General features: G+C 55.0%; 1 protein-coding gene and 1 long non-coding RNA gene across 8 annotated transcripts in view; both read right to left on the reverse strand.

The window, feature by feature from the left end:
- Window positions 1–25,226, reverse strand: part of PTPRN2 (protein tyrosine phosphatase receptor type N2) — a 1,123,220-nt gene that overhangs the window by 175,743 nt on the left and 922,251 nt on the right. The window lies entirely within an intron of this gene.
- LOC134810604 (uncharacterized) lies at window positions 8,748–10,027 on the reverse strand. Its single transcript, XR_010159091.1, has 2 exons — window positions 9,610–10,027; window positions 8,748–8,849 (listed from the first exon to the last, which is right to left on the reverse strand). It is a non-coding gene; the product is annotated as an uncharacterized LOC134810604 (long non-coding RNA).

Raw genomic sequence — 25,226 nt, forward strand, 5'->3', positions numbered from 1 at the left:
AAAGCCCGGTCGGTGCTGGTGTAACTATGAGAAAGCCTGGTCGGTGCTGGTGTAACTATGAGAAAGCCTGGTAGGTGCTGGTGTAACTGACACGGGCTCTGCGTTTATGAGAAAGCCCGGTCGGTGCTGGTGTAACTACGAGAAAGCCCGGTCGGTGCTGGTGTAACTACGAGAAAGCCCGGTCGGTGCTGGTGTAACTACGAGAAAGCCCGGTCGGTGCTGGTGTAACTACGAGAAAGCCCGGTCGGTGCTGGTGTAACTACGAGAAAGCCCGGTCGGTGCTGGTGTAACTACGAGAAAGCCCGGTCGGTGCTGGTGTAACTACGAGAAAGCCCGGTCGGTGCTGGTGTAACTACGAGAAAGCCCGGTCGGTGCTGGTGTAACTACGAGAAAGCCCGGTCGGTGCTGGTGTAACTACGAGAAAGCCCGGTCGGTGCTGGTGTAACTACGAGAAAGCCCGGTCGGTGCTGGTGTAACTACGAGAAAGCCCGGTCGGTGCTGGTGTAACTACGAGAAAGCCCGGTCGGTGCTGGTGTAACTACGAGAAAGCCCGGTCGGTGCTGGTGTAACTACGAGAAAGCCCGGTCGGTGCTGGTGTAACTACGAGAAAGCCCGGTCGGTGCTGGTGTAACTACGAGAAAGCCCGGTCGGTGCTGGTGTAACTACGAGAAAGCCCGGTCGGTGCTGGTGTAACTACGAGAAAGCCCGGTCGGTGCTGGTGTAACTACGAGAAAGCCCGGTCGGTGCTGGTGTAACTACGAGAAAGCCCGGTCGGTGCTGGTGTAACTACGAGAAAGCCCGGTCGGTGCTGGTGTAACTACGAGAAAGCCCGGTCGGTGCTGGTGTAACTACGAGAAAGCCCGGTCGGTGCTGGTGTAACTACGAGAAAGCCCGGTCGGTGCTGGTGTAACTACGAGAAAGCCCGGTCGGTGCTGGTGTAACTACGAGAAAGCCCGGTCGGTGCTGGTGTAACTACGAGAAAGCCCGGTCGGTGCTGGTGTAACTACGAGAAAGCCCGGTCGGTGCTGGTGTAACTACGAGAAAGCCCGGTCGGTGCTGGTGTAACTACGAGAAAGCCCGGTCGGTGCTGGTGTAACTACGAGAAAGCCCCGTCGGTGCTGGTGTAACTACGAGAAAGCCCGGTCGGTGCTGGTGTAACTACGAGAAAGCCCGGTCGGTGCTGGTGTAACTACGAGAAAGCCCGGTCGGTGCTGGTGTAACTACGAGAAAGCCCGGTCGGTGCTGGTGTAACTACGAGAAAGCCCCGTCGGTGCTGGTGTAACTATGAGAAAGCCCGGTCGGTGCTGGTGTAACTATGAGAAAGCCCGGTCGGTGCTGGTGTAACTATGAGAAAGCCCGGTCGGTGCTGGTGTAACTATGAGAAAGCCTGGTCAGTGCTGGTGTAACTATGAGAAAGCCTGGTAGGTGCTGGTGTAACTGACACGGGCTCTGCGTTTATGAGAAAGCCTGGTCGGTGCTGGTGTAACTATGAGAAAGCCCGGTCGGTGCTGGCGTAACTACGAGAAAGCCCGGTCGGTGCTGGTGTAACTACGAGAAAGCCCGGTCGGTGCTGGTGTAACTACGAGAAAGCCCGGTCGGTGCTGGTGTAACTATGAGAAAGCCCGGTCGGTGCTGGTGTAACTATGAGAAAGCCCGGTCGGTGCTGGTGTAACTATGAGAAAGCCTGGTCGGTGCTGGTGTAACTATGAGAAAGCCTGGTAGGTGCTGGTGTAACTGACACGGGCTCTGCGTTTATGAGAAAGCCTGGTCGGTGCTGGTGTAACTATGAGAAAGCCCGGTCGGTGCTGGTGTAACTATGAGAAAGCCCCGTCGGTGCTGGTGTAACTATGAGAAAGCCCCTTCAGTGCTGGTGTGTAACTATGAGAAAGCCCGGTCAGTGCTGGTGTAACTATGAGAAAGCCCGGTCGGTGCTGGTGTAACTATGAGAAAGCCCGGTCGGTGCTGGTGTAACTGTGAGAAAGCCCAGTCAGTGCTGGTGTAACTGTGAGAAAGCCCAGTCGGTGCTGGTGTAACTATGAGAAAGCCTGGTCGGTGCTGGTGTAACTATGAGAAAGCCTGGTCGGTGCTGGTGTAACTGACACGGGCTCTGCGTTTATGAGAAAGCCTGGTCGGTGCTGGTGAGCATGGGTGTCTCCCCTCAGAGAAGTAAGCTGAGGTGTGTGCGCCTCTCACAGCCCAGTGGGGAGCACAGGGCTGCCTGCCCACGCTCACTGGCTGGCTCAGTGCCCTCCACACGCTCCTGTCCACCGGCAGGCGTGCTGCAGCGTTGGTGAGAGCCCCGGGGCGGAGGCTCACCATCAGGCTTCCAGCATATGGTGGATAATAATTTCTGGCAACACAAAAAGGCAGGCGGCAGCTCAGCTCACTGTTTCATCTGTTGATCAGTCTACAGGTCCAGGGTTTTAAAAATGGATTTTTGCTAAATGAATACCACAACATACGCCACCAGAAAAGCGCGTGTGTGCCATTTCAAACACCCGCCGTCCTGCTGCTCTGCGCTGCCGAATCTGCTCCTCTCTCCTCTGGCCCCGCGTCCCTCAGAAGGAGCTGAGGTCAGAAGGAGGTGTCTCCAGGAAACACTAGGGGACCTTCATACCTGAGGGGCCAAAATAGCTGTTTTCAAGCTGCTGCTGTTGGAGACCGGTCTTAGGAAGGGGCTGTGATAGAGCTCTTTGTGGAAAGCCTTAAATTAAGATGAAGGGGAGAATAGGAAGTATCGAAAGTTTGGAAAAATAGAGAAATAAGAAGAGCTCCTAAACTGAGCCTGTGGCAAAGGGAGTGTACTGAAATTGAACGGGCTCATTCTTGAAATGTCAGTGTGGCCGGCAGCCTCTGAGACGGCCCGGGGCCTCTGGCCTCCTGGAATTCTCTTTCCTGAGCGCCACTGGACCTGGTGACTCCACTCCGATGCCTGGAGGACAGCAAAGGCAGCAGAGATGGCTGCTAAGGACGCACACTGGGGTCCCCGACCGACTTTCTAGCTCCGAGGGATGTCTGCTGCCAGGTGGTGGCGGCTGATGAGGAAACCCGGTGGACAGGGCCCATGGACAGGGGCTAACAGCACAGAGGGCCTGGGGCAGCCGCTGCTGAGCTGAGAGGACACCCTCAGCACAGCCTATAGGGACACAGCTGGAACCCCCAGCTGGTCCACACCAGGACCCCAGGCCCACAGAAACTGTGAGATAAAACATGGTTGTGTTAAGCTAAGTTTCGGGATAACTCGCTGTGCAGCGGAGGGTAACTACTGGAGCTAGCAACGTCAAGCCGTCCAGGAGAGAACCAGATGGGAACACCCAGCGTGGGTCTTCCACGAAAGAACTTCTTCTCAGCCAGGCAGAGGCACCTGCAGGAGGTGAAAGGCGAGTTCCAGGCCACCCTGGTGGGGTTCCTGCGGTCCAACCCCCACCTCAGCACGCTCCCCTCACTCCCCGCAGCCCCTTGTCCTCTGCCGCTGCTCTGGATTTGGGATTCCGAGACTGGCAGGTCAGGAGGCCCGGAAAACTACATTTGCCTCACTCTGGTTCTCCGGGGCTGTGGTGAGGCTGCCTCTCCCCTGCCCTCCACTTTCTCTTTCCCTGTAATATTTATGTAGCTGAGTGCAGCAAACATTTTGAATGCGTGGTCACCGTGGGGCTCAGGGCCCTCTGAAGCTCTCACTTGCCCAGAGCTGACGGCCTCTGTTTTTTCCAGCTGCAGCTCCGGGTGCCATCCTCCGCGGGGTGAGGTGCCACCAGGAATCCCTTTCCTTAGATTGTCTGATGCTGTGAGTTAGAAGATTCCTGTTTCTACTCACACGATTGGGTGCCCAGTATACACTGCCATGGTTTAGAGGAAGCTCTGCCACTGTGTGACTGAGGCAAGTGGCTTCACTGCCCTGTGCCTCAGTTTCTCTCCCTGAAAATGGGAATAAAATGTACTTGACTCATGGGCTTAATGAACGGATCCCGGGAGCTCTTGGCTGTAAGGTGCTCAGGACAGGGTGGCATCCACACCCTCAGGGGCCCTGCTACTTTTTATTACCATCTTGACTCTAGGAGCTCTGACCTTGGTTTTCATGGATGCCAATGGAAATTCTGTTTTCAGACAAATGTGGAAGGCATCCTTTAAGATAATAGGATTAAGTAACACAAATATAAAGAGGAAAAATGATCCCCGATGAAGAGTGCAAGAGACCACATGTGTGTGCTTGGGAACGGAGGGCCTGAAGGTCCCACCCTCGGCTGGGCCCGCCCTGCCCCATGCTGCTCCCGCTCTCCTGGGCACCCTACCACCTCCTGGCTCCCCACATTCGCTTCTGGGCACACGTGGAGGGAGGGCAGGTGCCCCTCAGGTGTTCCCTTTCTTTCCTTCTCAGCACCTCCTGAGGAAGCCCCAGGACAGAACAGGAACCACTGGAGTCAGAAGCAGAATGAGGGGCATCTGTATTCACTGCAGTTTACGGCGGCCATTCTATTGCTCTCGTAACTTGCAAAGCAGACTTTTAACTTAGAATTGACATATACTAAATATTTAAAGTAATCTTCATAAGCCCCAGAGTGTGTGTCTGTAACTAAGGACAATTTTTTCACAATTAAAAAACCCTCATGAAATGACAGTGACTGTTATCAAATGTCTAACTCTGTGCTCGAGCACTAACCTCCATGCTTGCAGGAAGGCTCTTTGTGAAACTGACAATAATCCTGTGAGGTGAGCACCATTAAAACCTGTACTTGGCCGGGCGTGGTGGCTCACGCCTGTAATCCCAGCACTTTGGGAGGCCCAGGGGGCGGATCACGAGGTCAGGAGTTCGAGACCAGCCTGGCCAATATGGTGAAACCCCATCTCTACTAAAAATACAAAAAAATTAGCTGGGCATGGTGGCATGCGCCTGTAGTCCCAGCTACTCAGGAGGCTGAGGCAGAAGAATTGCTTGAACCCAGGAGGTGGAGGTTGCAGTGAGCCGAGATCGTACCACTGCACTCCAGCCTGGGTGACAGAGTGAGACTCCAAAACAAAACAAAACACAACAAAACAAAACCCTCCATTTTCCAGACAGGCAAATGAAGCCCAGAGTGACAAGGTAACCTGCTTAAGGTCACACAGCAGGAGGCGAGGCAGGGTATGAATTGAGTGAATCTGACGCCAGAGCCTTCTGGATCAACATGGGCCACATTCCCCCAGAATGCCAGGAACTGAGTGAATGTGACCCCAGTGCCTTCCAGATCAACGCGGATCACATCCCCCAGAATGCTGGGAATTGAGTGAATTTGACCCAGGTGCCTTCCGGATAAACGCGGATCACATCCCCCAGAATGCTGGGAATTCAGTGAATCTGACCCAGGTGCCTTCTGGATCAATGAGGATCACATCCCCCAGAATGCTGGGAATTGAGTGAATCCGACCTCAGTGCCTTCCAGATAAACGCGGATCACATCCCCCAGAATGCTGGGAATTGAGTGAATCTGACCCAGGTGCCTTCCGGATAAACGCGGATCACATCCCCCAGAATGCTGGGAATTCAGTGAATCTGACCCAGGTGCCTTCTGGATAAACGCGGATCACATCCCCCAGAATGCTGGGAATTCAGTGAATCTGACCCAGGTGCCTTCTGGATAAACGCGGATCACATCCCCCAGAATGCTGGGAATTCAGTGAATCTGACCCAGGTGCCTTCTGGATAAACGCGGATCACATCCCCCAGAATGCTGGGAATTCAGTGAATCTGACCCAGGTGCCTTCTGGATAAACGCGGATCACATCCCCCAGAATGCTGGGAATTCAGTGAATCTGACCCAGGTGCCTTCCGGATAAACACGGACCATATCCCCCAGAATGCTGGGAATTGAGCAAATCTGACCCCAGCACCTTCCAGATCAATGTGCACTACACCCCTCCCAATGCCAGGAACTGACCAAATCTGACTCCAGTGCCTTCTGGATTAGTGGGAACCCCATTCCTCCAGATGGCGGGAACTGCGTGAATCTGACGCAGCGCTGTCTGGATTAGCGTGAACCCCATTCCTCCAGATGGCGGGAACTGAGTGAATCCGACCCAATGCCTTCCGGATCAACATGCACTACATCCCTCCACGATGTGGGAACTGGGCAAATGTGACCCCAGTGCCTTCCAGATCAATGTGGACCACATCCCTCCAGAATGTTAGGAACTGAGCAAATCTCATGCCAGTGCTTTCCGGATCAACAGGGACCACATCCCTCTAGAATGCCGGGAACTGAGCGAATCTGACCCAGGTGCCTTCTGGATAAACGTGGACCACATCCTTCCAGAATGCTGGGAACTGGGTGAATCTGACCCCAGTGCCTTCCAGATCAACGTGACCACATCCCTCCTGATTGCCAGCAAATGAGCGAATCTGACCCCAGTATCTTCCAGATCAATGTGGACCACATCCCTCCAGAATGCCGGGAACTGAGCAAATCTGACCCAGGTGCCTTCTGGATCAAGGTGGACCACATCCCTCCAGAATGCCAGACAGATGAAGGACACAGAAAACTTAATAGTAAAACATATTTTCTGATATGCAGGTACCTGGGAATCTACAGATTCAGGTTTAGTGCTGTGGGCTGTCCTTTTATACACAGCACACACGCCACAAACACACACAGACACAGCATACACACACACACACACACAACCACATTCACATAGACCAGTACCTCACACACACATACACAGAAACACACACACCACACATACACACAGACACATACCCAGCATACTTACACACACAGCAAACACACAACCACATTCACACACACATAGGCATATAGTAAACACCCACTCAAGCACACATCACACGTGCATGGACACCCCCCCACACACGCGGGGATAGAGTCGACACTATATTAGCTTCCCATGAATTGATGTCATAAGCTCAGTTAACATACGTGCCTGCTAAGTACCCTTCAGGGATGACAATGCTAACCCGCTGTAGTTTAAAAGCTTTAGGGAAGACTTGATCAGTCTCAGCAGGTATTACAGGCAGAGGCAGATTTCTTTTTCCTTTTTTTTTCTTTTTTTTGAGACAGAGTCTCACTCTGTCACTAGGCTGGACTGGAGTGCAGTGACACGATCTCTGCTCACTGCAACCTCCGCCTCCTGGGTTCAAGTGATTCTCCTGCCTCAGCCTCCCATAATCCCAGTTGGGATTACAGTTGGGATTACAGGCACGCACCACTACGCCCAGCTAATTTTTGTATTTTTAGTAGAGACGGGGTTTCACCATGTTAGCCAGGATGGTCTTGACCTTGTGATCCACTCGCCTTGGCCCCCAAAGTGCTGGGATTACAGGTGTGAGCCACTGCGCCCAGCCAGAGGAAGATTTCTTATGCTGCTTTTAAAACAAAAGTAGCCACAAGAGTTAACATTTCTAGTTTTCACTCTCAAAAATAAAGTCCTTGTGGATTTTATGATCTCATTTCAGCAAATGTCACTGCAAAGTGGAGATGCTATCATCCCTTAGCAGTGTGCATCTGCCTTGGGCCGCTGGGGCCAGCCGCTGGCTGCTCTGCAAGGAAGGGTCCCTGTAAGCAGGACAGTGGCCTTCCAGGGCCGAGGCTGGAGAAAGGCGCTTTGCCTCGGATGGGCACCCTTTCTTTTAGCTCTGATTCTGCCCCGTGCCGTGTGCCTCTGAGTGTCGCCTTCCCTTCTGAAGCTCAGGCACATCCTCTCCTCTGCTGCCAGTTCCCTGGTGCCAGTTCCCTCCTGCTTCCATTCCCTGCCTTCCAGGTGGGGTGCCACCCTGCGTCCCCTTACGATTCTCTCTCTGCTTGTGCAAGCGTCACCATCTGCCCACGACCTTTCAGCCAGGTCCTGCAGCACTCAGAGCTGGCCACAGAGACTCGTTCCTTCCACAAGGACTGTCCAGATCGTCCTAAAGGTTAGGCAGTGGTGTGAGTGGCTCTCGGCCATTCAGGAGTACCTGCAGGTGGCAGAAGGTACTCTAGAGTTGGACGGAGGGGCCGTCCCAGGGCTCTCGGCGAGACTGAGAAGGTTCATGAGCTCCGTGTTCCTGTCTGAGATGACCAGAACCAGGGCAGGCCTCATGTGTGCCCCAACTTCCGTAAAACCACACACGCATAGTCACAAGTGGCTCCCTGCTTTATGCATTCTAAAGCAATTCAGCATTCCACATGAAAACGCAGCCGTGACGGCACCGTGTGATTGATAATGCTCTCCGTGGGACTTATGGGTCCATAAACCAAAGAATGGCTATAATCACCCACAGGCCCATCATTTCTTTATCCTTTACATCAAACATGAGATGGTCATAGTCACAATTCAATAACAAGCCACGTATGGCTCCATGAAAGCTACCAGTGAGAGCTGAACGTGCTCTCCCAGCTACTCTTCTCTACTAGAGCCTGCACCCCACCGACTTTGAAAAGAGATAACTGTCACCTGGGAACCGACACTCCTGCTGGGGAGGGGAAGCCACCTGGGGCTGGAGACTACAGTCTGGGCCCTCAGGCGGCAGAGGAGCGAGCCGAGAGAGACAACTGTGGCTTCTGCCTCTCTCAGTGGGAGTGAGGCCCCTGGTCAGAGGGCCTGGGTCGGGGGCTGTGCTGCCCATGGCTGGGTGGGATTTTAATCTAGGCTCTCACAGGTGGTCACACAGAGCGGCCCTGCTGACTCCCATCAGGGGAGATGGAGGCCATACGTGCCACAGATCAATACGATGCCCTTCCATGCACAGCTCTGGACAAAAGCTCCTCCTGGGCATAGTGTCTGAAATGAGATGCTTACTTTTATTTCCAAGAAAATGACAAAGACGATTTTGACCCCTGACAATTCTTTCAGTCCTGGTCCTCCTGCGGGTAGCTGAGAGCCTAAGTGAGGTGTGTGGGACAGAATGAGGTGCTGGGAAATTACTGGCAGTGGACATTTACCACTGGGTTACTCGGACATCTAGAGCACGAAATGAGTGACACAGAGGCCGGGGACCCTCCTTCCCTCCCAAGTGGGCACCCCTCTGAGAAATTCCCTGCGAGCCCCCCAGCTCTGTCTTCTATGGGGACTTCGACCTCGCTCCACGTTGTGCAGCCACATGGCCCACAGGAATGGGCGGTCCTGCTACATGGGAAGGAGCTTAGGGTTTAACACGCCTGCTCCAGGAGCTGCGCCACACACCCGCCTTCAGATTCAGCCTGGCGTGCCTGGGCTTCTGAAGTCCCAGAGCACTCAGCCCGGCCCATCCACGGATGGCTGGGACAGAGATTTACACATACAAGTTGGATATTCTGGGGAGCTGGAATTCAAGGATGGACAATGAAAGCCCAGAGACAGAATCCTCATCGGTGAGCAGACAAGGCTCTGGCAGGGATGTTTTGGGGGAGCAGTGGTTCCTTACAACGTGAGCCTGAAGGAGTTTCCCTCACTTAGCCCTCAGCTGGGGGCAAACCATGGATGCTGGAGAGAGGAGCGTGAGGCATACAGAGGCCCAGGTGGCTCTGCGGGGGTCGGACGCAGGGGTGTGTCCCCACCACCCACAGAAGGGTGCTCGCCTGAGACACAGGGTCGGCCGTGAGGACACAGTTTCAGGAAGCATCCACACAAGGGGAACCCACAGGGCACTTGGGTTATACGAACCTAACAAAGAGCTAAAATCTGAGCTCTCTCCCTCCTGCGTCCATTCGATCCCCTTGGACGAGGCTTTCTGGAACGTCCAGAATAAAGAGAATCCACATTTCTCAGCACACGGACTTCCGATGTGAGAAGACAGTGACTGTGCGCTCATTAAAACTCACTCTTGGCCAGGTGTGGTGGCTCATGTCTGTAATCTCAGCACTTTGGGAGGCCGAGGCGGGAGGATTACTTGGGCCCAGAGTTTCAGACCAGCTGGCCAACACAGTGAGACCCCATCTCTACAAACAATAAAAAAATCACCCAAGCTGCCTAACCGCCCCCACCCCCCCGGCCCCGTGGCACAGGATGTTTCCCAGGGCAGAGAGTGACATGGCCACGGGGTCCCACTGCAGAAGAACCCTGTGCAGTGAGGGCCACAGGCCTGGGACCCCAAGCCGCTCAGGACCGCACACAGCTCCCAGATGTCCCCTGGTGGGGCTCTTCCCGAGGATCTTTAGGGTCCCTTTCAGCCCTGCCATCTGTACGCCCACCATGGACTGGTGCCTACTGCCTGCCGCCTGGGCACAGGTGCCCTTGCGCCTGGCCCTCAGCCTGCCCATGTGCAGGAGGGGTTCCGGGGCAGCCAGGTTACACGCGAGAGCCTCACGTGCCGGAGGTTCTGGGGCAGCCAGGTTACACACCAGAGCCCCACACGCCGGAGGTTCCGGGGCAGCCAGGTTACATGTGAGAACCCCACACGCTGGAGGTTCCGGGGCAGCCAGGTTACATGTGAGAGCCCCATGTGCCGGAGGTTCCGGGGCAGCCAGGTTACACACCAGAGCCCCACACGCCGGAGGTTCCGGGGCAGCCAGGTTACACGCGAGAGCCCCACACGCCGGAGGTTCGGTTTGTGCACCTGCACACAGGTCCTGTCGCTGCCCCCTGCAGCCCTGGGGAGTCCTGGCCCTTCACCACGTCGGAGGCTGTCCTGGGACCTGAGGACTCCGCCCACACTCCATGCCCTCCTTCCCTTCCTCAGGCCCACCTGACCCCGGCAGACCTCCTGCTCTCCTCTTTGTCTTCTGGCCTTGCAGGCAGCTGTCTAATGCAGGGCCTAGGCCTGAGGGCAAGCCCCCGGGGTGGCCATGCTGGCTGCATCCCTGGGACCCTGGTCTCCCTCACTGGGACGCAGCAGTTCTGCCGGGTTAACCTCAGGGGGCATATGTGTCTCTCCCATGGCCGTCATTTTCTATTGACTTTGTTATTTCAGCATTAATTTAGTGCATATATTCCTTTTAAGAGGTGTCTAAATCCTTCGTGGGCCACAACAGGGTAGAAATCAGGGGCTGTAGCCTCCAGTGTCTGGGGGGCCATGCAGGCCACATGAGTGGGGGGAGGGGCTGCGTGGTGGAAGGGGGGCCGGGCAGCTGGGGGCACCATGAGTGGGGGGAGGGGCTGCGTGGTGGAAGGGGGGCCGGGCAGCTGGGGGCACCATGAGTGGGGGGAGGGGCTGCGTGGTGGAAGGGGGGCTGGGCAGCTGGGGGCACCATGAGCGGGGGGAGGGGCTGCGTCATGGAAGGGGGGCTGGGTGGCTGGGGGCACCATGAGCGGGGGGAGGGGCTGCGTCATGGAAGGGGGGCTGGGTGGCTGGGGGCACCATGAGTGGGGGGAGGGGCTGCGTCATGGAAGGGGGGCCGGGCAGCTGGGGGCACCATGAGTGGGGGGAGGGGCTGCGTGGTGGAAGGGGGGCCGGGCAGCTGGGGGCACCATGAGTGGGGGGAGGGGCTGCGTGGTGGAAGGGGGGCCGGGCAGCTGGGGGCACCGTGAGTGGGAGGAGGGGCTGCGTCATGGAAGGGGGGCTGGGTGGCTGGGGGCGGCCAGTCCTACCCCAAGGGGAGAGCACACAGGTACAGCTGGCTGGGAATGCCGGTCTGGGGTTGCTCAGATCTTTGATTAAGAAAATAGAAATCAGGCATTTGTATTATTTATGTAAAATTTCTCAATTTTGAAAACACTCATTGAGCTCTTAGAGTTCGAACTGTGTGCCCTCAAGAGGATATGTTGAGTCTTAACCCCAGGACCTCAGCATGTTATGTAACTTGGAAAAAGGACCTTCACAGATGTAATCAAGTGACCACGAAGTCTCTGGGGTAGGCCATGAATCCAGTAGGACTGGTGTCCTGATCAAAAAGGGAAATTTGAGGCTGGGCAGGGTGGCTCACGCCTGTAATCCCAGCACTTTGGGAGGCTGAGGTGGGCGGATCACCTGAGGTCAGGAGTTCAAGACCAGCCTGACTAACATAGTGAAACCCCGTCTCTACTTAAAATGTAAAAATTAGCCAGGCATGGTGGTGGGCACCTGTAATCTCAGCTACTTGGGAGGCTGAGGCAGGAGAACTGCTTGAACGGAGGAGGTGGAGGTTGCGGCTACCCGAGATTGCGCCATTGCACTCCAGCCTGGGCTGTGAGAGTGAAACTCCATCTCAAAAAAAAAAGGGAAATTCAGACACAGACAGACGTGCACAGGGAGTGGGTCACACGCAGAGGCAGGGACTGGAGTGGGGCAGCCACAAGCCGAGGGACACTGGGAGCTGCCAGGTGCTGGCAGAGGCTGGAGGAGGAGGGAGCACAGCTTCAGACATGCTCTCAGATTTCTGGCTCCCAGCACTGTGGGAGAATAAACGCCTGTTGTTTGAAGGCCCCTGGTTCATGGTACTTGGTGAGGGCGGCCTCGGGCAGCTCACACATGGGCCACACAGAACGTGGCTGTGGGCAGGATTGTTCTGGGTGAGCCATGCGCATCCCCTGCTATCAGCAACACAGTGGACTCACATGGCTCTAAAACCCCTGAGGTCATTTCCATCTGACGGTCGCACTTGGGCAGGGCTCTTCTGGTGCCAGCGGGAGACCTTACTCAGACCCTCATCTCCATCCACCCCTCCTCCTCCTGCTAGCACTGCATGGTCCAAAAGTTTACTCAACCCAATGACGCATCTTTAATTCCATTATTGACAACATCGTGGAACATAATAGAATTGAGGAATAGCCCCACGGCACGTTTCTAGAGAACCCCTTTGCACTTAATCTATTTTCTCCTCGTTAAGTAATTATTTAATTAATAGCCTGTAAGAATAGTGTATGTAGGTAGAAATTTATCTAACGGCATGATCATTCCAAGTCTCTATCTTTTCTTTTGGATATTTTGTAAAAAAAAAAAAAATCATTAAAATCTATACTTGTGATGTCAACAGCCGTTCCTCCATCTCTCAGCAAGAAATGCCATCAGCAAAGAGAGGGTGTGACGCCCAGCTCCCTCCCCGTCTACTGATACGGCCTAGGATCTCACCAGGGACCAAGGCAAGCACACTGGTCTGCAGTTCCCACAATCTACCTGTAACCCTTTCTGAATGTTTGCCCAACTCTCTTATTCTGGCGTCTTTCCCAACTCTGCCAATCCCTCAGACATTCCCGACAGCTGTGGCCAGATCTAGCTTTGCTACGGACACGGAGCCACAGAACTGGTCTGGACACGGAGCCACAGAACTGGTGAGAGCCCCACGAAGCAGCTCTCGTGGGCTGTGCCCTCCAGCCCTCACATGGCACACACCTGCTGCTCTGCAGAGCACGCCTCGCTCCCCTTCACGAAGGAGCGGAAATACAATGGCAGCCGCGAAGCTCTGGCTACTAAGATGCATTATCTGCTCCAAGCTGCCAATTGAGTGATTATGTCTTAAAAGAATCACATAAATGATACAGCTCCACATTTTGAGGTGTGTAAAGCCACAAAGGCATCGTCTTCTATATCTTATTCTTGCTGACTATATGACAATGACATTCTTAGGTGAGCTCACTACCTCACGGCATCAACTCTGCAGAGACGTCTCACAGGTCACGTTAGAAGGCTATGAAAAATTAAAACACATAAAAAACAATGTTTAAACCTGTGTGCATCATTGAGTTTGACAGACACAGTGTATGGATGCCAGATTAGTTCATTTTACTGTCAGTATAGTACAGTCCATTAAACTGCGCATCTTTGATGAGTTACTACCTTTGGGGTGGCACCTGACCCAGGCCAGGACAGTCTGAGTGGTCCTTCCTTTCGCCCTGTGCAGGGCTGGGCTTGCGACCTCAGTCTTTCCCGGCAGCTCTGCTTGGCAGAATTGAGGGATGTCTCCCTTTTATCCAGGGCGAGCTACTATAGGAATAACAATGGAGGCTTAAGATCTGTAGAAAAACCTATGAGTTTAGGAATTGTGATTCCTGATTTTTATTGAGTAAAATGCTCACCCTAGTTTCTTCAACAGAAAATCAATATTCCAAACCCTCCAGAAATATGGTATTTGCAGGAATCCCGACACTCACTAACAGAGGTGGCGCAAAAGGCCCTGAAGTCAGGGATCCCCGGGGAACGATGCCCAGTCCGACGCGCTTCTCCTGAGCCGATTTTGGGTTTCCCGTTTTCTAAAGCCAGCTCCCCGGGGAACGGCGCCCAGTCCAACATGCTTCTCCTGAAAGGATTCTAGGTCTCCCGCTTTCTGAAGCCAACTCCCTGGGGAACAGCACTGAGCTTGAGGCGCTTCTCCTGAGCAGATTCTAGGTCTCCCGCTTTCTGAGGCCATTTCCCCAGGGAATGGCTCCAAGCCCGATCACTTCTCCTGAATGTATTCTGGGTCTCCCGCTTTCCGAGGCCAGCTCCCCAGGGAACGGCACGGAGCTCAACGCACTTCTACTGAGCCAGCTCCCCAGGGAACGGCGCCCAGCCCGATGTGCTTTTCCTGAATGGATTCTCCGTCTCCTGCTTTCGGAGGCCAGCTTCCTGGGGAAGAGCTCTGAGCCCGACGCACTTGTCCTGCTTTCTGAGCACTTGAATCTGGTGGCTTCTGTGTCATCTTCATTCTGAATGAGTGAAATGTGTGCTTAAAATGGCCTTGAGAAAAGCACTCCCTGCAGGGTGGGAGAGAAGTGCCGACAGGTGGGGAGGGCTGGAGGTGGGAGTCCAGGCGGTGCACCCAAGAGGAGGGTCGTGGTGGGAATGAATGAGGCCCAGGGAATGTTGGGAGACAGGCCGGCGGCCGCGGGAAACCCCTCAGCAACCCACCAGCACAGATGCAAGGACACTGGGGTGCCAGTCCTCCTGCTGCCATAAAGGAAGAAGAGGAAAACAGAATGAGGCAAAGTGATAGGGGATGAAGGGCATGAGGAGGCTGCTGTGTGCTCGCAGAGGAGGGGAGGCCCCCGGTTCTGCTTGGCGCTGGCTACTCTTCTGGGTTGTTGTTTTCTAAGTGCTGTTGACTGCTGGCTGGACCTCAGTGAATGACCCTTCTGCTAAAGCTGCCAGGCACTGCGCTGGTGTAAGCTGATCATAGCTCCATCATCCCAAATCTAAACCACTCCAGAAACAGGCCGGCCCCTGCTGCAACAGCAAGTTGATCTGTGACTTTGGGCAAATCCACTTGGAGCCAGACTGCCAAGAGAAAACGGCGGTCTCTGCCGTCCAAGCAGCGCATCGTGGAGGGCCTACACACCCCGATGTTCTGGGGGAGCACTTACCTTTTCAGCAATGCCTGTCAAGATGGAGACAGACTCCTGTGCTGAGGGTGCAGGGTTGCACTCTGAAAAGACACCCAGGGCAGCACTCCAGGCAGGCTGCATGCTCCGGGGAGACACAGATGGCAAGGAGCAGGGCAGCGGGCAGCCTGGAGGTACAGCTGCACCAGCTCTGGGGTTCCACGCTCTGATCTGACTTAGCTGTTTTCCACCCTAACCCCATGTGAGACAGCCACTGCCCCAAAACTAGGGATGGGAACCAAAAACTTTGAGAAGCCCACGTGGGATATGGGATGGCCTGTGACCCATCGGCTCCCGGGCCATCCCTTTGGGTTCAGCCACAGGCTGGGGGTGGGAGGTGGTGCCAGGACACAGTGGGCATCGCCTTGGGCTGAAAAAGGGGGCTGTGAGGAACTCATACACCTGAGTCCTCGTGCTGAGAAGTCGCAGTTGTTGGGTGGGCCATGGCCACATAGACTCTGCAGGAACACTGCTTGGCCACACAGACTCTGCAGGAACACTGCCTGGCCACGTAGACTCTGCAGGAACACTGCTTGGCCACGTAAACTCTGCAGGAACACTGCCTGGCCACGTAAACTCTGCAGGAACACTGCCTGGCCACGTAGACTCTGCAGGAACACTGCCTGGCCACGTAGACTCTGCAGGAACACTGCCTGGCCACGTAGACTCTGCAGGAACACTGCTTGGCCACGTAGACTCTGCAGGAACACTGCTTGGCCACGTAGACTCTGCAGGAACACTGCCTGGCCACGTAGACTGTGCAGGAACACTGCCTGGCCATGTAAACTCTGCAGGAACACTGCCTGGCCACCTAGACTCTGCAGGAACATTGCCTGGCCACTTAGACTCTGCAGGAACACTGCTTGGCCACACAGACTCTGCAGGAACACTGCCTGGCCATGTAGACTCTGCAGGAACACTGCTGCTACCTCTCACTGCACGGGGACTCACAGACACAAAGATGGTCATTCACAGCATCACCAAAATCGATCCACAAGGCTTTGAGAAAATGCATCTCTAAAAAAAGCACATTTGGTGGGTCCAACAAGCCTCACTTATTCACGGTCCTGAACTCAGTGCATGGAGGCAAGAGGCATGTCGGTGACCCAGTGAGGGAACAACTGCACATCTGGGGCAACAGCCTGATGGTGCCGTGGGAGCCACGGGTGGGCATCCTGCAAACATCAGCTCGGACGCTCAGCACCTGCATGGGACATGCATTGCCACAAGGTCACAGGTGGGCACCTGGGTGCTGCAGGGTCAGCTGACTTAGTCAAGGCTGAGCTTGCAGTGAGTGTCTGAGCCTGCAATTGACCGCGGAAGCCAGCGCCCTCCCTAGTTGGCAACGTTGTTCAGCTGAGCTACAGAGAAAGAGCTCGGAGGTCTACGGACTCCTTCATGGAAATCACTCCCTCGCGTCTCCTCATGTGGACACAGCTCCACGCCTCACCTCTCAGGCCAGGCAGCGGCCGGCCCAGCCTCTTCACCAGGTATGGGCACCGGCTGCTCCTTGCTGCAGGACCGCTGGCTAGGGTGGCCGGGGCACGCAGCAGGCACGTCCCGACCTGCGGGCCAGCACCTGCGCCCCATCCCTGTTACACCTGTTCTGAAGCCTTCAAGAGCAAAGACTGATGTTCATCATGGCCAAAGCAGCTGGGCTCTTTACTACAGAAGGAGATTAATTGCTACCCCGCGTACCTTTCAGAGGTTTATATGAAGCCATTTTTCGGTATTTCTCTAAGTGACTGAAACATGTGCAGCCATTTCATGTATTTCTACGCGTGTGGGCAGGCGGCCAGGGCCCTGGGCCACATTCCCCAGAAAGCCACGTCTCCACTCTGGGGAGGGGCATGCTTCGTTTTTCTGTGAGTGGTGAGGTCTCTCTTTTAACCTGTTATAAATTACCTTTTGTAATCTCTCCTAAACCATTATATAGAGGAGGGAGGGGAGACAAAGAATAAATACATCTGTAATAAATGTGGGATCTGGGAAAGATGATAAGATCAGAACAATTTGAATGAACGTGGCAAATGAATTTAGAGTTTTTGAACTATCAGCTATTTCTGCAAATAATGACTTGTAGAAGGAGAGGCTATTTTTAAAACAATTCATGTTCTCTGCTTTCATGTGAAGGAAATAAAACAAGGCACTCATGAATGAGCTCTTCAAGCACGGACTTTCCTGGAGCTCACAGGAAGGGGCCAGCACAGGTCAGGCTGGAGGCACAGTCTGATTCTACGGTGGCTTCACAGGGCGTGTTTGGAGAGCGCCTTCCTCCCAACCCTGCAGCCCCCGGCCTGGCTCCAGGTCTGCCCCGCAGCCCTGAGGTGAGTCTCAGCATGTCCAGGCATCTGAGGTGACACTGCAGCCTCTCTCGGTGGCCCCGTGGTGAGTCTCAGCACGTCCAGGCATCCGCGGTGACACTGCAGCCACTCTCCATGGCCCCGGGGTGAGTCTCAGCACGTCCAGGCATCCGCGGTGACACTGCAGCCACTCTCCATGGCCCCGGGGTGAGTCTCAGCACGTCCAGGCATCCGCGGTGACACTGCAGCCACTCTCCATGGCCCCGTGGTGAGTCTCAGCACGTCCAGGCATCCGCGGTGACACTGCAGCCACTCTTCATGGCCCCGGGGTGAGTCTCAGCACGTCCAGGCATCCGCGGTGACACTGCAGCCACTCTCCATGGCCCCGGGGTGAGTCTCAGCACGTCCAGGCGTCCGCGGTGACACTGCAGCCACTCTTGGTTTATCAGCTGCCGCAATCGGTCCTTCCAGTGTCTGACCTCTGGGGCCCTCAGACCCCCAAACCCACCTTGTCGCTGTGGCCTCTCTGCCTCCTGCAGGTGGCAGCACTACTGTAGCCTGCCATGCCCCACCCCTTGCCTCCATCCCCACACATTGCCCTGTTTCTTGGGCAGCCATCTTCTGGACCTCTCCCTCCTGCAGGCGTCTCTGGCCCTGGGGGCTCCAGGAGGGGGTCTCCCCAGGAGCGTGTTCCCCAGTGCATGGCCCCTGTCCTCCAACACCTGCTCAGGCCTGCAGCCAAACCCACACCTCCCATTCCTGCCTCTCCTGAGCAGGAAGCCCCATGAGAGGGTCCCTTTACAATTTGTCCAGGCTGGCCCTGGGCCCTGTGTGGCCGCAGGTGGTCACGGAAGCCCCACCTGAGCTTCCAGGCCCCTCGTGCCAGGACTTCTGAAGGTTGTGCCTGACTCAAGTCTCCATTCTCGACCCATTAAAGGGGGAGCAGAGATCGTGCTTCCCAAGGGACCCTGAGGCCTTCGCTCTAGGTCTGAGAAGTGGGAAGTCCCCCATTGGGAGTGGAAGGCCAAGGCCACAGCACTGCCGTCATGCGCTCCAGAGAAAGGTCACCTGCCACCCTTCTGTGTGCTTACATGTCTGTCAGGACAGCCCGGCTCCGGCCATGCCCTTTGCACATCCCGGCCTCCTGGGAACGCGGAGAACTTTGCGCCTGCTGTCCAGTTCTCGGCATCCGGGAGCTCCAGCTGGCATGAAGGCAGAAAGAATAATAGCCAGCGGCAGTGGAAGGCATAAGCGCCCCCGGAGAGCAGGGCCAGACCATCAGCAGGGCCCCTCCAAGAGGAGCTCTGTATGCTGGGGGAGTGGGCTCGGCCCGCGGGACAAGGCTGAAAGAGCTCCCCAGACCCCTCTCTGAAGACAGCCTCTGCAATCTCCGGCCTTCCCGCAGTTGCCCGCGTACTTTCTTCATTCCTCAAAGGTCTCATTAATTTACAGTCTAAGTGGGCCAAGAGAGATGTTACATATGTTACCAGGAAGCTAGCACGTTCGTTAATTAATTTCTGTCTAGTCATCCAATATTTATTGAGTCCTTAAGTCTGAGGCATTGTAATAGTTACTGCTGTGGGGTCATAAAGATAAATAAGACATGGTTCCTATTTCTCAGACTCATCACCCACTGGTAAGACAGCCACCGATGGAAACGACTCCAATCAACTGGAAAATAGAGAGAAAATTCCTTTGGAATTTAGAGGAAAGAATAAGACTTTTGGCTGGGGTGTCAGATATTCGCTTATAGGAGCAATTTCTTCTCAGCTGCATGGCACCACCAGGGACCAGGCCCCGGGGCCAGTCCAGATATCTGCGGTGTTAGCGAGAGACGCTGTTAACTCTTGGCTTATCATGGAGCTGAACTTCCTTAGGTTTAGTTGGTAGCTACCCTCGCCCCATCATGCCGCGGTGACACTGCAGCCACTCTTGGTTTCTCGGCTGCCGCAATCGGTCATTCCAATGTCTGACCTCTGGGGCCCTCAGACCCCCAAACCCACCTCATCACTCTGGCTTCTCCGCCTCCTGCAGCTCCCGCTCTGTGTTTGGGAGCGCATGTGGCCCACAGGACAAAGCCTTGTTGCACACCCGGGTCAAGGGCAAGTCCCAGCTGCACAGCCGGGTGGTCCAGCGGCCGACCCTGCTTCCCTGTGTAGGAGGCCTGAGCCAAGGACACTGCAGCCCCGGCTGCACCGATGCATGGGTGTGCACGCGGGGACCTAGGGAGTCACGTGAATCATGTGGCTTCCATGAGCTACCTCTTCCCACACCAGGAGCAGGTGCCCTTGTCTCCATCAAGCGCTTTCTGGGGAGAAACTCCTTCAAGGATAACGGCAAATGGTGAGCGTGCCTCACTCTTTATAATAGAAATTACAAAAAGATGGAGAAACAGGCAGAATCCCACCCATTCCTGTTGCAGAGCCAAGACCCTCATTTCCAGTCTTTCTGGGACAGCGGAGCCCTGGGCAGGGGACACCGTGTGACTGGCTCTAGCTCCCCTAAAACACGGGACGCAGGAGTGTTTCTTAAGTGTGACAAGGTGAAAGCCCCTCGTGAGTTGAGGAAAGTTTCATTACTTCCGACAGAGGCCCCATGTTGGGGAGGTAGGTGTGGGGGCTCGGGGAGGTGTCAGGACAGCGGGAAGGATGTGGGTCCACAGAGCTGACTATCACAGCCGCTCAGGATGCAGCCGTGGTGTGTGTGCTCCAGCCTATTTTAGGTACAGATATAAAACAGAAGACTTTGGGGCAAAAGGAAGTCTTAGAAAAATATAAAGGAATAGAAAGAAACAGCTGTTCCCTGGCACAGAAAATTCCTGCTAAGAACACACAACGGGCATGGTGTGGGCCCATTAGTGTGGCTCTGGGTGCCGCATCCACAGGGGAAATTTGCTTCTTCAGAAATGTCAGGGGCGCCTCGTCTGCAAGGGGCTTCCCTCGTTGGAAAGGCTCCCATCCACATCCCTTCATGTGCCATGTTCGCATCATGAGCAATGTTGTAATGAACAGCCATGCACTTCATTCTTTGCACATCTCAAAGAATTGTGTCCTTAGGATGAAGTGTCAGGGGACGAGTGTCCACATGTCGAGAGCTTCGGATGTGCGCAGCTGCATTGCCTCCCGACCGTCAGCCAAGCCCAGCGTCCCACCAGCAGGAGCCACAGCACCGCTGTCTGTTCCCACCGATGCCCGGTGTCAGCGTCCACTGAGTCGCAGCTCCCCTCTACACTGGGTGTGCCCGAGCTTGCTGCATGGGAGGAAGGTGGCTGATGGCAAGGGTGTGTGTCTCGACACTGTGGCTGCAGCACGGTTTCCTTGCAGATGTTTGGGGAGAGGCTGAGAGGACCTGCGTGCCCTGGAGAGCCGGGTTTCTGCCTAGGGCTCCTCCTGCACTCCTGTTCCCACCCCAGGGGCCTGGGGCTCCCGCTGGAGGATGGTGGCTTTGCAGACCCTTCCATTTTATTCATCGTGTTACAGAGCATTCTAAACCTCCTTCCTTCTAGAGGCTCAGAGGTTAAGGGATATGTGTCTTCAAGCGAGAACACTTCATTTAACAGACTTTTCCCGAAGACCGCGTGCTGTGCGCAGCCTGACATGTGGTGCTCGGCCGCAAAAGTGCTTCAGTCTCGCCCCCCACCCCTGGAGCAGCCACCAACCAAGAAACATTGTCTGTATCTGGCAGCATTTGGTCCCTGTCATGAGGTTACAGTGAGCCCCTGGCCCCCACCCTCACGTGTCTGTGAGGTCAGCTCCCCACGCCCTGGTCCTCCCCACCTGCGAGGAGGCTCGTGGCACCCACTTCACGGCTGGTGGGAAGATGGGTGAGACCACATGTGCCATGTGCCTCATATGCTGCCTGGCATATTTTGGGTGCTCACGAATGCTGACTGCAGCCTGGCATTGGGAAGGGAGTGATCCCGCCAGGGAGGGGAGGCCTGACAGAAGACATGGTCTCTGAGGGGGGTCCTGATGTCATGTCAGATGGATCCAGGGCCAGGGGCAGGGCGGGGGTGCAGGGGCTCTCAAGGCAGAACCTGGGACCCAGCGCCCATGTCAGTGCAGTTGGGAAAGGTGCGTGGCTCCCGTGGGTGGTGCAGACGAGCAGTGAATGAAGATGAAGCTGGAGTGGCAGCTTGGCCCAGATCCTGGGGGCTTTGCGTTTGCACTTAAATGTGTGGACTTGACACCAGAAGCAACTCCTGTGTGGCCCGAGCGTGGGCCTGGGCGGCCCTCCATTCCTCGGCAGGGCACTGCCTATCGCAGCATCCAGGTGCAGCCGGGGGGGACAGGGGTGAGGAGGGAAGGAGGCATGAGTGCCACCTGCCCCACACCTGGGAGAGCAGCCTAGAGAGGAGTAGAGGGCAGCAGGGGCGCAGTCTGTCATCCAGAGAGGCAAGGGAGAAGGCAGGGGTGAGCAAGGCGGTGCAGGGGGGGCTCTGCTCCCACGGGTTCAATGTGGGGGCATGCTTGGTGGTGGGGCCAGGCTGTGTCACCTGTGAGGTCGCCCCTGTTCCTGGCACCTGGTAGATCACTGAATCAACAGCCCACCGCCAGCAGGGCAGGGCGATGCATTTTGCGTCGCTGGCTCAACTGCAGAGTTTCGTTACCATTTCCCGGGAACCCAGACTCTCACCAATGCAGATGGTCTCCTAGCTATTTTTAATGAGGGAAGATTTGTTGGAAGCACAAAATTGAATTAAGTCACATTCAGAAATTCTCTTTCAAAGAGGAACTCACACAGTCAAGCTGAGAAAGCCAGCATCTGAGGATAGCGGAGCTGCTCTGTGGTGAACATAGAATGTGGGCCCCTGACGGACTGTCCCCTTGCCCTGACGCCTCTCCTGGCCTCTGCCCCCACGCTCTGGCACCAGAATGTCCACGGGGACAGCTCTGGTCTGGCCTGGCCTGAGCTGCAGGCTCTCCTGTCACAGCACTGGCTGAATGCCTCCCCTGGTGTCCCCTGGCCTTTCCCTGGCTGGCCACCTGTCCCCCACTGAGCTCACGGCTTCTCCCTGAACCAGCTCCTACTCCAGTCCCAAACCAGCTCCACACTGTGGCTTTCGGCCCCGTGCCCCTCTCCCCACACCAGCATGTCACTGCGCCCGCCGGCTGTGTTCCCAAGCACTTTCTCCCTCCTCTCCTTTCTCTACCACAGCCCAGGCCTTCCTCACCTCATGCTCCTCACCCATCCACCTGTCCATCCTTGTCCCCGGAGATGCTGTCGTCCCACCCAAGTGACCCGCCAGCCACTGTGGAAGGTCTATGCACTGCAGATGTTAAACATGAGTTTTTCCTACTCAGGGATGTGCAGTCAAATTGGTGCTCAGAGGGAGTCTGATGAAAGGGAAGCTCTGGAAGGAACACGGACCCTGAGCAAGTGTGAGAGATGTAAGCCGGCAATGAAGCCATGCCCCAAAGCGAATCCACCGCCATCCAATTCCCGCTGATACACAGCAGGCCAGAAAGACTTCCATGCTGCACACAACGCTCAGAGCAGAACGTCTGGGAATGAATCTATCCAAATTTGATTTAATTTATGTGGAATTTAGGCTACCCTCACCTGAGACCTGTTGATTTACGTAGAATTTAGGCTTCCCCCGTCTGAATCGCGCTGGTGTATCTGGAATTTAGGCTTCCCCCGTCTGAATCGCGCTGGTGTGTCTGGAATTTAGGCTTCCCCCGTCTGAATCGCGCTGGTGTGTCTGGAATTTAGGCTTCCCCTGTCTGAATCCCGCTGGTGTATCTGGAATTTATGCTTCCCCCATCTGAATTGCGCTGGTGTATCTGGAATTTAGGCTTCCCCCGTCTGAATCGCGCTGGTGTATCTGGAATTTGGGCTTCCCCCGTCTGAATCGCGCTGGTGTATCTGGAATTTGGGCTTCCCCCGTCTGAATTGCGCTGGTTTATGTGACATTTAGGCTACCCCCACCTGAAACACGTTTATTTGCAGAAGCTTGCTTACAAATAGCCTGAAACTGTTCATTTTCTCTTGTAATTCACAATAAAACAGGAATTACGAACATAAAACTTCTATAATCAAACAGGTAACAATATTAGCCATCAGGTCACTGAAAGCTTTGTTTGTCTATTATTGGAGCCAATTTCCTGGTTAAGTTTACTTTACGTTTTGATATGTATTCAGTTCTCAGATAAACACATTATGGAGGTTCCTCAGTGTATGATGGGGTTACATCATGGGGTTACATCCCAATGAACCCGGTGCAAGTCGAAATGTGCCAGGTTAGAGACGTACTGGATCCACATAACCTGCTGAGCATCACAGCTCAGCTCAGCCTGCCTTATGTGTGCTCAGAACACTCATGCAAGCCTGCAGCTGGGCGAAACCATCTCTCACAAAGCCTGTTTATGATAAAGTGCTGAAGGTATCAGGCCATTTATTGACTACTGCCCTGAAAGTGAATAACAGCGTGGTTGGGTGGGCACTCAGAGTACAGTTTCACACCACTGTAAAGTCAGAAATCCTAAGTGCAACCATCCTGAGGTGGGGACCATCTGTGTGTTATTGTTGAGTCTGCTTTCCATGAATCATGCTTCTTCTTACATAATAAATTTAAAGTAAATTAAAAGGCATGCATTACATGTTAAATGGGACAGAGTCAATATCTGGTTTGAAATATTATCAATATTTTAAAGATAATATTAAATAAATTTTATAACCTTAAAAATGTACTGATCTGAAATAAAATTCTCGTGTCCTTAAAAATAACCTGCTTTTTCCCATACTAAACAAAAATAAACTGACTTTTAAAAAACCTGTGGGGGAAAGGACGGTTTCCTCAACAGGTGGTTCTGGGAGAACTGGACATCCACACGCAGAGGAGTGAGCCAGACCCTCACCTCCCAGAACTGGATATCCACACGCAGAGGAGTGAGCCGGACCCTCACCTCCCAGGAGAACTGGATATCCACACGGAGAGGAGTGAGCCGGACCCTCCCTCCCAGGAGAACTGGATGTCCACACGCAGAGGAGTGAGGCGAGACCCTCCCTCCCAGGAGAACTGGATGTCCACACGCAGAGGAGTGAGGCGAGACCCTCCCTCCCAGGAGAACTGGATATCCACACGCAGAGTGAGCCGGACCCTCCCTCCCAGGAGAACTGGATGTCCACACGCAGAGGAGTGAGGCGAGACCCTCCCTCCCAGGAGAACTGGATATCCACACGCAGAGGAGTGAGGCGAGACCCTCCCTCCCAGAACTGGATATCCACACGCAGAGGAGTGAGGCGAGACCCTCCCTCCCAGGAGAACTGGATATCCACACGCAGAGGAGTGAGGCGAGACCCTCCCTCCCAGAACTGGATATCCACACGCAGAGGAGTGAGGCGAGACCCTCCCTCCCAGAACTGGATATCCACACGCAGAGGAGTGAGGCGAGACCCTCCCTCCCAGGAGAATTGGATATCCACACGCAGAGGAGTGAGCCGGACCCTCCCTCCCAGGAGAACTGGATATCCACACGCAGAGGAGTGAGCCGGACCCTCGCCTCCCAGGAGAACTGGATGTCCACACGCAGAGGAGTGAGGCGAGACCCTCCCTCCCAGGAGAACTGGATATCCACACGCAGAGGAGTGAGGCGAGACCCTCCCTCCCAGGAGAACTGGATATCCACACGCAGAGGAGTGTGCGGGACCCTCCCTCCCAGAACTGGATATCCACACGCAGAGGAATGTGCGGGACCCTCCCTCCCAGGAGAACTGGATATCCACACACAGAGGGGGAGCCAGACCGTCACCTCCCACCCGAGC

The sequence above is a fragment of the Pan troglodytes genome, chromosome 6 (genome assembly GCF_028858775.2).
Source record: "Pan troglodytes isolate AG18354 chromosome 6, NHGRI_mPanTro3-v2.0_pri, whole genome shotgun sequence".
In the NCBI taxonomy this organism is placed as follows: domain Eukaryota; kingdom Metazoa; phylum Chordata; class Mammalia; order Primates; family Hominidae; genus Pan; species Pan troglodytes.